Raw genomic sequence first — 11,436 nt, 5'->3', positions numbered from 1 at the left:
TTAGCATTTCGTCAAATCTTTTTTCAAGGTTCTTCGTTTCTTTGCATTGGGTTAGAACATCTTTTAGTTCACAGAAACTTCTTACTACCCACCTTCTGAAGTCTGATTCTGTCATTTCATCACACTCCTTCTCCCTCCAACCTTGTTCCCTTGCTGGTGAGGAGTTGTGATCCCTTTTAGGAGGAGAGCTGTTCTGGTTTCAGGTGTTTTCATCCTTTTTGCGCTGGTTTCTTCCCATCTTTAAGGATTTATCCACCTGTCATCTTTATAGTTGCTGGCTTTCAGATTGGGTCTCCGAGTGGACGTTCTGTTTGTTGATGATGAGGTTATTTCTGTTTCTTGGTTTTCCTTCTGACAGTCTGGCCCCTCTGCTGTAGGCCTGCTGAGGTCCACTCCAGACCCTGCTTGCCTGGGGTTCACCTGCAGCAGCTGCTGAACAGTAAGGGTTGTTACCAGTTTTCTTCTTCTGCTATCTTTGTCCCAGAAGGATACCCACCAAGTGTCAATCTGATCTCTCCTTTATGAGGTGGCTCTTTGGATATACAGGGGTCAGGGAGCTGCTTGAGGAGATGGTCTCTTCTTCAGAGGAGCTCAAATGCTGAGTTGTGAGCTCCGTTGTTCATTCAGAGCTGCTGGGCTGGTACGTTTAGGTCTGCTGCAGCAGAACTCATAAACCGCTTTTTGTTCCCAGGTGCTCTGTCCCAGGGATTTAGGGCTTTATTTATGAGTTTCCGTTATGCTGCTACCTTCTTTTTTTTCCTTCAGAGCTGCGCTGCCCAGCAAGGAGGCAGCCTAGTCACTGTTGGCCTGCAGAGGCTTTGCTGAGCTGCTGTGGGCTCTGCCCAGCTGCCAAGTGAGCTTCCCTGCAGTCCTGTTTATATGGGTGTAGTTAGAACTGCTTTGGTGATGGTGGCCCGCCTCTGTTGAGGCGGAGTCTCTCTGCAGTGGCGGGTTGCCTTGGCAACAGCGGGCTGCCTCAGCAATGGTGGGTTGCCTTGGCAACAGCGGGCTGCCTCAGCATTGGCTGACTACCTCCGTAGTGACAGGCTGCCTCGGTAATGGCGGACGCCCCTCCCCCACAGAGCTGAACTGTTCTGGGTTCAGCTGTGTTTGCTGTGAAGCTCTCAATCCAGAGAGTTTCTGATTGCTGTTCTTTTGTGGGGGTGGGACCAGCTGAGCCTGATTGCTGGCTCCCTGCCTCAGAGCCTTTTTTTTTTTTTTTTAAGTTGGTGCTCCAGTCGCCTGTTGAAGAGGCTCCGGGTCTGAGTGTTTTCCCCTGCGGCAAGTCACTGCGCTGGCTTAAACAGCGGCACTGAGATTCGTGGCACTTTTTTTGCCCTGGAATCTACTGTCCTTGTTCCCTGCTCAGTCCCCTTTTTAAACAGACGAATGGGCGACTTCCCGTGGCTCCAATCGCCAGCCAAAGGGGCACCCGGACCAGTGTATTTTGTACAGAGAACCACTGCTCCGGGGCGCCGACAAAGCAGCCGTGCAGGGCAAAGCAGCGGCGCTGGCCGGCACAGCCACGCTGGCCGAAACAGCCGCGCTGGCAACCCGTGGAGCTCCTCCGCCTGGGAATTGCCTAGTCTGTGGGCAATAAAAATGCGGCGTCCACTCACCCTCTGTGCTTTCACTGGGAGCTGCAATCCTGAGCTGTTCCTAAACGGCCATCTTGGATCTATCCCTCCAGAGTTCCTCTTTGAGGACAGTACTCATTCAGGTGCAGAGTTCCTGTCTGAGGACAGTACTCATTCAGGTGCAGAGTTTCTTTCTGAGGACAGTACTCATTCATGTGCAGAGTTCCTCTCTGAGAACAGTAATCATTGAGGTGTAGAGTTCCTCTCTGAGGACAGTAATCATTCAGGTGCAGAGTTCCTCTCTGAGGACAGTAATCATTGAGGTGTAGAGTTCCTCTCTGAGGACAGTACTCATTCATGTGCAGAGTTCCTCTCTGAGGACAGTAATCATTCAGGTGCAGAGTTCCTCTCTGAGAACAGTACTTATTCAGTTGCAGAGTTCCTCTTTGAGGACAGTACGCATTCAGGTGCAGAGTTCCTGTCTGAGGACAGTACTCATTCAAGTGCAGAGTTCTTATCTTTGGATGGTACTCATTCAGGTGCAGAGTTCCTATCTTTGGACGGTACTCATTCAGGTGCAGAGTTCCTCTCTGAGGACCATACTTGTTGAAGTGCAGAGTTCTTCTCTGAGAACAGCATGTATTCAGGTACAGAGTTCCTCGTTGAGGACAGTAATCATTCAGGTGCAGAGTTCCTCTCTGAGGACAGTACTTATTCAGGCACAGAGTTCTTCTCTGAGAACAGTAATCATTCAGGTGCAGAGTTCCTCTCTGAAAATAGTACTCATTCAGGTGCAGAGTTCCTCTCTGAGGATAGTACTTATTCGGTTGCAAAGTTGAGGACAGTACTCATTCAGATGCAGAGTTCCTCTCTGTGGACAGTACTTGTTCAGGTGCAGAGTTCTTCTCTGAGAACAGCACGTATTCAGGTACAGAGCTCCTCTCTGAGGACAGTAATCATTCAGGTGCAGAGTTCCTCTCTGAGGACAGTACTTATTCAGGTGCAGAGTTCCTTTCTGAGGACAATACTTATTCAGGGACAGCCATGCATTCCTCATCAGATGTTCTACGTGGACATGATTCAATCCTCTATAACTGACGTGTGCCAGAAATAACATCATTTTTTTAAATCAACTTAATTTCCATTCTAAATTCCCGCCCTCCTGCCTGATGTACTGTGGAACCCCGCCTCAGTCATTTCAGGTTAAACCCAGGGCAGTACCAATGCCAGGACTCCCAGGAGGTTTGTAGGCATCTGGGAAGCCTCCTGGTCATAGACTATTGGTCCATCCAGCTGTCCCCAGATCCCCACACCTCTTCTGTATGTAGGAGCCCCTGGGGTTGCCGTCTTCCCTGGGGCCTGATCAGGACAAGGGCCGTGTTGTGCAGCTGCTCAGAGACCCTCAGGGCCCCTTTTCTGGCATCATCATCCTTGGCTTTCAGCCTCTTCTCTCCTCTCCCTGGGCCCCTGGCCTCCTCAGTCATTTCTCTACTGAGTTCAGGCTTTTGTGAAAGTCAAGGTGATCTTTGCCAATGGAGAGGATATCTTAGGATTAGCTTCCTCCCATGGATCCCTCCAAAAAGAAGAACTCCTGATCCCATTTGAAATGGGAAGAATTGTGGGGAAAAACATACAAATCCCATCACAAAGGTGTATTCTGCAATGTGAGTAGAGTGCAGGCATTTCCTGGACCAGCCAGCGGCCACCACTGGGTCATTCTTGGGAGGCGTCTGAATACACGACTGGGGAGAGGTCCAGAGGGGCCTGAAAAATCATTGCCTGTGATCCTTCAAAATTTACTTTTATTCTCAAAAAAAGTAAAAATTATTCAGGTATATACATTGAATCTGAATAACTGCCTTTACCCAAAACTTAAGATGTGCAAAAGCCAAAGCTATATCTCAAAAATATGTTTTAACTGAAGGAAAAACTGAACCCTAAATTCTTTTTGCTTTTCAAAGCTACCAGAGCTACTCAATACCCAGTATCTAGTTATTGCTGGCTATTTATATTTTCAACAGTGGTATTAGGCTAAATGGAAGTTGTTTAGGCCATTTTAATGTTCCCAAAATTAAAGCAAGGGATTGAATGTGATTGATTACTCTGAATTAACCTTTGAACCCCTTTTCAAACACCAAACACATAGCGTGCTAGAAACTTACATGGCAAGTTTGGCTTACGGTCTTAGGGACTTGGGTGGTCAGATTTGTTTTACTGATACTCCAAACGACACAGAAGGTGGCAATAAAATATAGTAAGGAAATAGTTATATGGAAAGGAAATATATATGGATGTAGGAAAAACACTCCTTTTAAAAATAATTACGTTCAATTTATGTCATACTACATAGCCATTAAGACACAGGATCATGCTGTGCTTTTTAAACATAAGTCATGGCAGAGCTTTGAAAGTCGCAGTGGATTCAGCGTGGGGAATATGTTTATCTCTGTTTGTTTGTTCAGTTTTGGAAGCCAAGAAGGAAAGAGATAAAGAATGGAATTACTGATAGTATCAAATGTTACCATGCATACAAGGAAGATAAGAAAAAGATTCATTAGCTAAGTCAACTAAAAGACTGTGGTTGATATAGGCAACTGCAGATTCACTGAATTTCTAGAGGAAATGTCCTACACTTTAAATGTGGGGGCTGGTTACATTTCCAGTTCTTTACAGTGGCGGGATATGCTCCTAATCTCTTTCTGTAATAAAAATAATTATTTCTTGGATCCGTTCATTGGTTTACAGCAGGTCATTACTTTACAACCATTTCAACCAATCATACAATCAATGAACAAACTCATAAATATGTATTTAGTGCCAATATGTGTAAGATAATGGAGAGATGCTTTATAAAAGGAAAGGAAATAGAATTGAAAATAGATTTAGAAGCTCCATATACATGAAAGGTTAATCATGTTCAAAAATTTTTGTCCCTTCTTGTAATCAATGCTGAATTATTACAAACTGTTCTGTGATTCATAAAATGGTCAAAATTCCTTTCTCTTCTGAATGTTGACAGCATAAGTTTAGATCTTGATTTAACTATACGGCCCAGGAGTGGTCTCCCACATGCTTATTCTGTGGATGGAGGTTTTATCTGAGGGTTTTCTAAAACACGCATGTTATCTGGCAAATGGCACTTAACAGAAATGAATTTGACATTTTTTGGCTATTCCAGAGAAAGATACTGAGTGCTTTTCAAAAGATCCTCAGAATCTGTTTCTGCATTTCTTGACAGAGAAAACAGAAGCTTTAGCACACAACCACTTGGAGCAGAGAGGCAGGGAGAGCACAGACAGGTGCTTGGGTGATAGTCTCTGGAGTGGAGACATGAGAAGAGTAGAGACAGGAGCTTGGGTAACAATCGCTGGAGCAGAGGTGGGAGGACAGCAGAGACATTGCTGCCATTGCTGCCGCTTCCCATGTCTGCCTCCAGCGTCCACCACCAAGAAAACCCCTGCTCAGCAAAGTTTTGGGATTACATGGGGAATAATTTGGGGAATTGTGCTAACAGATACACATATTCGCTTGCTCAAACTTACTGTCCAGGGTCCACATTCTGAAGATAAACAGGTTTACAGATTCTTTGCAAAAACTCAGATACCATATTTCTTCCGCCCCACCCATGCCTCTCAGCAGAAGGGCCAGGATTGAAGCAAGAGCCATACACAGATGTGGCTGGCAATCTTGACCCACTAGACTTTGTGTGGCCCGTCTTCACCGGGTGTCCTGAGCCCAAGTGAATGAAGCACTGGCCCCGTCGGCAGCCATGGTCACGTCCACATGGAGTTCTAAATCCTGAGGCTCCTGCACAGAGCAGCTCTCTGCTGTGGCTCCAGCTGCGGGGGAGGGGTCCAGCTCCCCTAGTTACCTCCCCCATCACCAAGAGACTGGAACTTCCTGGCAAGCAACAGGCTGAGAACCCCAGCTGAGCTGCTGCTCCATTCCTTCTGAAAGTCCCGCCACTCCCCACTCTGCCAGGCTCCTGCCTGGCCCTGCTGCAGCTGCTTAAGCCCCCAGCTCCATCCTCTGCGTCACGGAACCACCCAGGGCCACGTAAAATAACAGGGGAAGATGTCTGACTCACAAGCAACTGCTGGGCCGCTGAAAACCTTGATTTTATTCTCCATCTGGATGTGTGCTCATTGGAAGTCAACTTTTCAAGTTAAAAAGAAAGCCAGTGGTGGAGGGAGACAGTCTTGCGTGTGAGCACCCCTGGCAGGCTGCCTGCTGTACCTGTGGTCAGACATCCCTCAGCACCAGCCTTTGCATGAGGCAGCACTCAGAGAGCCTCATCAGACCCAGGCCAGGCAGGCAGCCTGCCCCAGGCACCCACACAGCTCGTTTCTGCAAGCCCCATTTGCCCAGCGATTCTTTCTCTTTTTCCATGAGAATTAGCTTGGCTTTTTTCTGATCATACACTCCTTAACATGCCAGTGTGGAATTAAGAGATATTTGTGTTTTTTTCCTTTTATAAATAATTCCATAAACCTGGTGCTAAGTGAATATTATGTTAGACCCTTGGTGTGGGCAGCAAAGGAGACTGGGTTTTACACACAGCAAGGTTCTTGCCTAAAGATACTAATGACAGTCCCATTAGTGTCTGGTCTGTGTGAGCCTCATCCTATTATGTATGTTTTAGTAATTTGTTCCGTTCATTGTGAGTCCCCCCACCCCCACTAGAATATAAGCTCCATGGGGGCAGGATTTTCCTTGCTGCTGAATTCCTGTCCCTAGAACAGTGCTTGGCACATGGTAGATACAAACGTTTGTTGATTTCTTTAATGAAAACAAGGGACAAATGATTGAGTAAGAAGGATTCTCTCTCTGTAAACAGCTGTTAGTTCTCCTACCCACTTGTAAATGGCCTTCATTTTGTGAGTGATTTTTCTGAATTTCCAGGAGGGCAGAGACAAGGTAAAGAATGAAAACTTTTGTCAGGTGAGCAACACCTAGGAAGTGGTAGGCAGTCCACAGATTTTTGGGGACATGTACATGGATGAATCCATCCTTTCTGTGCACTTACATAGAACTTCTCTTCATTCATTATGGAATTTGCATCATCTGTTTCTGTCGCTCTTGAAGTTAGGGTCAGATCTTTATTTTAAAATAAAGAATAACATGTGAGACAGACACAGGAATGAGACCAGCTGGCGAACCAAAATGTTACGAGCATTTCTGAAAAGCAAAGCAGATTGCCTCCTTGGCCTGTGTATCATCCCGTCATCGTTCGCATCTCAAGGCTGTACCAGGGATGATTCATTGTGCTCTTGTCATACCAGCCTTTCCTGTCCATGTGCCCTTTGCCTGGGGCCCATGAGAGTGCAATTTCCTGGTGACCCCAGAGGACTGTCATGAGCCTTTTTCTATTTTGTCAGAAGCACTTCGTTTTCAGGGTACCACTGTAAACGGGGGAATTGAAACATATCTATTTCAATGACTAGGATGAGGAAGGAATGCACAGATGCTGCCCATGTGGAGACACCGTGGTGTCATGTTGGTTCCTAGTGCTAGCCCTGTGGGTGGGGTAGGGGGCTGACAGTCCCCATTCCTCTCACCGGAAGGCTGTTGGTGCCTGGGGTCATAGGGCGTCCTGTGGTGGGGACAGAACAGAGCCTGGGTATCCTGCGGCCACCCCGCACCCTCACTGCTCTCTAGAGGCTGCCAGCTTCCTGGCCACAGGAGTCGTTCACACCCGGCTGGCTCAGATTGATGCTTATTGATCAACATGGGCTCTGGAGGTTCACAGAGTGACTCCAGCCCAAGGAGCCCTGATTTATTGCCTCTGATGGGTCCGTCTCTCAGAGATCGGGTCAAGATGCTTGGTCTGTGAATTGTGGGGGTGGATTCCTGTAATCCTTTTTCCATTCGAGTCACCTTGAGATTGAGACTATGTCATCTATAGTGTGGGTTTGGGGCCTTCCAACCTTCTGATCAAACTTTACAGGAGATGTTGACATTATTTAGGGTGTATTCATTTGACTCTGAGGTGTAAGTCAGAGGGAAGCATCGTTTTAACTCTTGCCAGTTGCTTCTGCTCTATCCTTTTATTTTTTAATTGAAGGTCACTGTCTTTTCCTTAGAAAAGAGGCATTGGTAACGTCAGATATATTAGTGGATAGATCACTGTCTGTGCACTCAGTTTGTCATGCGCAGGGGTAAAAATCAACTCTCTCATCATCAAACAAAATACCAGCTACAGAATTAGCCCTCCCTCTAAATCTTGGTAGTAAAAATGTCATTCTGGTAGAGCTTCAGTACAGACTTCATTCACACTTAGGTGTCCCAAGTACACATGTGCACACAGGGAGACACACTGTGAAGACGTGTCACCAGTGCTGCCTGCTGTACAGCTCACAGCATCTCAAAAAAACAGCCTCCCCAATCCTCCAGTTCTTGGTCTTTCCACTGTTCCACTGAAAAAACGATTCCTTTAAAACGTGTTTTTCACCTTTCGGCCGGAACTGCCATCTTCCAGTAATTCGCCAAAATGACAAACACAAAGGGAAAGAGGAGAGGCACTCAATACATGTTCTCTGGACCTTTTAGAAAACATGGAGTTGTTCCTTTGGCCACTTACATGCGAATCTATAAGAAAGGTGATATTGTAGACATCAAGGGAATGGGTACTGTTCAAAAAGGAATGCCCCACAAATGTTATCATGGCAAAACTGGAAGAGTCTACAATGTTACCCAGCATGCTGTTGGCATTGTTGTAAACAAACAAGTTAAGGGCAAGATTCTTGCCATGAGAATTAACGTGCGTATTGAGCACATCAAGCACTCTAAGAGCTGAGATCGCTTCCTAAAACGTGTGAAGGAAAATGATCAGAAAAAGAAAGAAGCCCAAGAGAAAGGTACCTGGGTCCAACTGCAGCGCCAGCCTGCTCCACCCAGAGAAGCACACTTTGTGAGAACCAATGGGAAGGAGCCTGAGCTGCTGGAACATATTCCCTATGAATTCATGGCATAATAGATGTTAAAAAAAAAATAAAAGACCTCTGGACTTTAAAAAAGAAAAAAACAAAAACGTTTTTCATCTAAGTTTTCATCTAAGAAGCTTTGCATTCATAAAGAATTGGAGCATAATTGTATCCTACTGATCCATTGGATTGCTATGTTGCAGATTTTTTTTTCATGTTTTGCTAATTTCTTTTTTTTTATTATTATACTTTAAGTTCTGGGGTACATGTGCAGAATGTGCAGGTCTGTTACATAGGTATACACATGCCATGGTGGTTTGCTGCATCCATCACCCCATCATCTACATTAGGTGTTTCTCCTAATGTTATCCCTCACCAATCTCCCCACTGCCTGCTATCCCTCCCCTAGCCCCCACCCCTGGCAGGCCCTGGTGTATGATATTCCCCTCCCTGTGTCCATGTGTTCTCATTGTTCAACACCTACTTATAAGTGAAAACATGCGCTGTTTGGTTTTCTGTTCTTGTGTCAGTTTGCTGAGAATGATGGTTTCTAGCTTCATCCATGTCCCTGCAAAGGACATGAACTCATCCTTTTTTATGGCTGCACAGTATTCCATGGTGTATATGTGCCACATTTTCTTTATCCGGTCTATCATTGATGGGCATTTGGGTTGGTTCCAAGTCTTTGCTCTTGTAAACAGTGCCGCAGTAAACATACAAGTGCATGTGTCTTTCTAATAGAACGATTTATAATTCTTTGGGTATATGCCCAGTAATGGGATTGCTGGGTCAAATGGTATTTCTATTTCTAGATCCTTGAGGAATTGCCACACTGTCTTCAACAGCGGTTGAACTAATTTACACTCCCACCAACAGTGTGAAAGTGTTCCTATTTCTCCACATCCTCTCCAGCATCTGTTGTCTCCTGATTTTTTTAATGATCGCCATTCTAACTGGCGTGAGATAGTATCTCATTGTGGTTTTGATTTGCATTTCTCTAATAACTAGTGATGATGAGCTTTTTTTCATATGTTTGTTGGCTGTATACATGTCTTCTTTTGAAGTGTCTGTTCATCTTGATGTCATATCATCCTAAAATTCATTGTGTGCTGCCACTGATGATGAATTTCTTTTTGGGTTATCCTTTAGTTTTATCGCCTGGCCCTTTGATCATCCAAAATTCTGTACTTAGAAACGTGATTCTTCACTGAAAGTTGATTCATTCTCAGTAGTCTTCAGAAAATACAAGTTCTCACCTTGTGATGTGATTTTCAAATCGTTTAAATGGAAACAAGAAGTGTCTCGAACAGCAAAGCAGTATCATCTCTTCATTTTACTGTCTACAAGATGTTAAATGCTGGTTAGACTGTAATTTCTTGCTAATTAACACATTCAAAACAGACGTCTTTGCTGCTAACCTATTGGCATTGCCCCAGAACTTGTGGGGCCCACATAATTTCTTGTAACTTTAGGAAAACCATTGTGTGTTTGCTTGTGGGATGTGACTTCTGTGTCCTGTCTGATTCATACTTATGTTTTGTGACTAACATTAATTATAGTGTCAAATGGCTTTAATCCTTTCTGTTGAATCTTTTGCCTTGAAAGTTTAGTTTGTCCAATATTCATTCTCTCATTTAGACATCCATGGGCTTGATGACTGTAATTCCTTTTATGCTTTCATCCTTGAAGTTCTAATTAAGAGAGTGCAATGAATTCAAGTGTGGCTGTTGCATTAAAATAGAATGGCAATGCTTCCCATTCAAAGTGTATTTTATCTTGATTACGTATTTGTGCTTTTTATGATGGAATGCTAATTTTTAAATTCCCGTTTGACTTGCAAATGACTTTCAAGGACTGAATTCACAAGTGGTGTCCAGAATTCCAGGTGTAGAAGGATAATTAAGCATGTGTTTAAAGCGATGGTGGGTTCACATTTGAGATTCTTCAAAGCCCTGTGAAGTGGAGATTGTGGAACAGTTTCTTTCATCTCGTTCACATGAGCTGCTTTCTAGTAAAATGTATTGGTCCAAAATCTCCGCTACAAGTCTGGCTAACCCAGCCCCTTGAAGACCTGAAGGAAACCTTTCATGATCAGGGTCCTCTGCTTCTTGTGCTGTGTTAGAGTACTCGGGGAGCTGCGTCAGACATGGCCTTTTCATGCAGTACATGTCCTAGACACCGCTGCTAGCACAGCTGTTATGATGAGGAAGATGTTCCACGCTTGGGCAGGCCAGTGTGTTACCCGCTGGCCACACCTGACCATGAACAGTGGACACGCAGTGTGTGCTGCAGAGGAACCCATGTGTAATGGAATTTTAGGAATTCAGATGCTTTAGATGTTTGGAGGCCAGATGCAGTGGCTCACGCCTGTAATCCCAGCACTTTGGGAGGCCAAGGCGGGTGGATCACCTGAGGTCAGGAGTTTGAGACCAGCCTGACCAACGTGGTGAAACCCCGTCTCTACTAAAAATACAAAATTAGTCTGGCGTGGTGGCAGGCACCTGTAATCCCAGGTATTTGGGAGGCTGAGGCAGGAGAATCACTTGAACCCGGGAGGCAGAGATTGCATTGAGCCGAGATTGTGCCACTGTACTCCAGCCTGGGTGACAGAGGGAGACACTGTCTCAAAAAAAAAAAGTTTGGGCCATTTGATGTGGCCAGTGGCTAAGCTGTTGGGCAGGGCATTCAAAAAGAAGCATTTTTGACACAACTGAGGTAAACCTAAGAGCACAGACATTTTCAGTGGGTAACAGTCTCCCACCCGTTCACTCTATCAGCACTAAAGTCTCCACTGCATATTCAATGCTGCCATCTCCCCTTCTGACAGTCCTTTTGACTCTAGAAATTTGAGCAATTTCTTCGGAGAGGGTTAGCAAATGAGATGGGCTCGATTCCAAACACATCTGAGGAAGGTCAGTTTTTACACCCCCCCCCCC

General features: G+C 45.1%; 1 protein-coding gene and 1 pseudogene across 1 annotated transcript in view; both read left to right on the top strand.

Annotated features, from left to right (window-relative positions):
* DLGAP2 (DLG associated protein 2) overlaps positions 1-11,436 on the top strand; it is a 167,618-nt gene that overhangs the window by 110,956 nt on the left and 45,226 nt on the right. The window lies entirely within an intron of this gene.
* On the top strand, positions 8,065-8,579 carry LOC108284429 (annotated as a pseudogene).

The sequence above is a fragment of the Cebus imitator genome, unplaced genomic scaffold, assembly GCF_001604975.1.
Source record: "Cebus imitator isolate Cc_AM_T3 unplaced genomic scaffold, Cebus_imitator-1.0 Scaffold279, whole genome shotgun sequence".
Classification (NCBI taxonomy): domain Eukaryota; kingdom Metazoa; phylum Chordata; class Mammalia; order Primates; family Cebidae; genus Cebus; species Cebus imitator.
The sequence above is the reverse complement of the archived record's forward strand: the minus strand, read 5'-3'. Positions and strand labels throughout refer to the sequence as shown.